We start from the raw sequence: 1907 nt of genomic DNA, 5'->3' as shown, positions 1-1907 counted from the left end.
CATATTTTCTAGTCTTTGGCTTAGAATGAAGTTGGTTTGGAAACATATTCAGCGATGCTTCATCTCCTGCTTTGCGTTTCTGTAGGCGGCCGTGCTAGCAGTGTCCAAGCGTTTTGTTTTTTTCCCCCCCTTTTCATCCTGCGCCCCCCTTGCCATGGCTTTGCGCCCCCCTGGGGGGCGGGCCCCACACTTCGGGAAGGTCTGGCCTAAGGTGTTGCCCCACCTGGTGCCACCATCTTCATTCACCTTGGTAAATGGCAAATGGACTTGTTCTTATATAGGGCTTTTCTAATACAACTGAGCACTCAAACTCAAAGCACTTACAACAGGGACTGTTTTCAGTGTTTAAGTGTTTTCTTTTTAATACTTACAGTTTCTTTTTAACACGGATATGCAAAACACTTTGTATATTCCATTAGTCTGTCTCTGCTTTGTGGCTCAGGTAAATTACATTCTTAAAATTACCGGTAGTTAAAGTGATTAACACAAGTGTGTCATAGGAGCTTTCCTTGATTTATCAAAGTCCTGCAAGACAATCTGCAACACTATGGCGTGAGGGGCACAACAGTTTGATTTAAGAAGCTCTATGTATGAATGATATCAAAACATATATGTAAATGTGAATAAATATGTACCATTTGTATATTTAATGGTACTAAATATAAATTGTAAAACTATCACACGTGGAGTCCCACAAGGATCAATTTTAGTTCTTTTCCTCTTTCTTTTAAATGTCAATGATTTTGTTCATTTCTCTATGTACAACATAATATTTGCCAGTATTACAAATCAATGTTTGTGGCATAAAAAGATTATCTCCAAAATTGTCTCGGTTTGTATATGTCTGGACACAGAAAGCAGACTCAGACAACTGACAACTTTTTTAAAGTTTTATTTAGAAGTGATTATTGGAAAGTGATTTATTTTGCAGGAGCGAACATGGTATTCCGTGAGGTTCTGGAGAGAAAGAAAAGCACAGTTAATGTTGACTGGCCAAGGTAACAGGGAAGCAGAGCCTTGGAGTAATTTGTTAGAGTGCACTTACTTAAGAGCAGAGGGCAAGAAGCTGGGAAAGGAACTGAAGGCGATCAAGCTGGAATCTAGAAGCAGCTGGGACATCTTGGTGGAGAGTGGCCAGGCAGGTGAGTTAATGACCATGGGTGGATACAAGGCCAGTCCATAGATGCAGGCCTAAGATCTGCCCATACCTTCATCTGAGATTAAGGAGAGAGAGAAAAAACACCAACATTGCTAATACTAAAAAAATATTGTACATGAGAAATTTAAAAAGGTAGACACCTGGTTTATATTACACTCAAAACAATGAAATTGGGTGGTTGTTACATTTAGAAGAGTCTAACTTATAATTTGAACATTTCTCTCTATGGCTCTGTGGTGAACGTACTTAAATCATGTAGGCTCTGCATGAAATTGAACAAGTTAAATTATTCTTGTTGAGATGACATGATACAATATAGCCAGAATTCACAAGATCACGGGAGATTTCAAACCATAGGAAAATCACTGGAGTTATAAAAGGGCAGAAAACCATACACATACATTATGTGCATGTTATTGCTCTATTTATTGTGGTTTAAAATCTATATAAAGCTTTGTAATCATAGCTTTCCTCCTTTTTTTAAGTGTCACTAGACAGTTTGGTGGTCCAGTGGTTAGCACTGTTGCCTCACAAGAAGGTCTTGAGTTCAAACCCACCATTAGCTCTGAGCCTTGCTGTGTGGAGTTGCATGTTCCCTCTGGGTACTCTGGTTTCCTCCAAAGACATGCAGTTAGTGGTGTTAGGTTAATTGGTAATTCTATTCAATTCAATTTTATTTATATAGCGCCAAATCACAACAAAAGTCGCCTCAAGGCGCTTCATAGATACAGAGAAAAACCCAACAATC

General features: G+C 38.9%; 1 long non-coding RNA gene across 1 annotated transcript; it reads right to left on the bottom strand.

Annotated features, from left to right (window-relative positions):
• Positions 1-908: 908 nt before the first annotated feature.
• On the bottom strand, positions 909-1816 carry LOC106632975. Its single transcript, XR_001336066.2, has 3 exons — positions 1717-1816; positions 1046-1214; positions 909-957 (listed from the first exon to the last, which is right to left on the bottom strand). It is a non-coding gene; the product is annotated as an uncharacterized LOC106632975 (long non-coding RNA).
• Between the last annotated feature and the right edge of the window lie 91 nt (positions 1817-1907).

This window comes from Haplochromis burtoni, unplaced genomic scaffold (assembly GCF_018398535.1).
Source record: "Haplochromis burtoni strain Fernald_Lab_line unplaced genomic scaffold, NCSU_Asbu1 Contig_5268, whole genome shotgun sequence".
In the NCBI taxonomy this organism is placed as follows: Eukaryota; Metazoa; Chordata; class Actinopteri; order Cichliformes; family Cichlidae; genus Haplochromis; species Haplochromis burtoni.
This window is presented reverse-complemented; position numbering and strand designations above follow the sequence as displayed.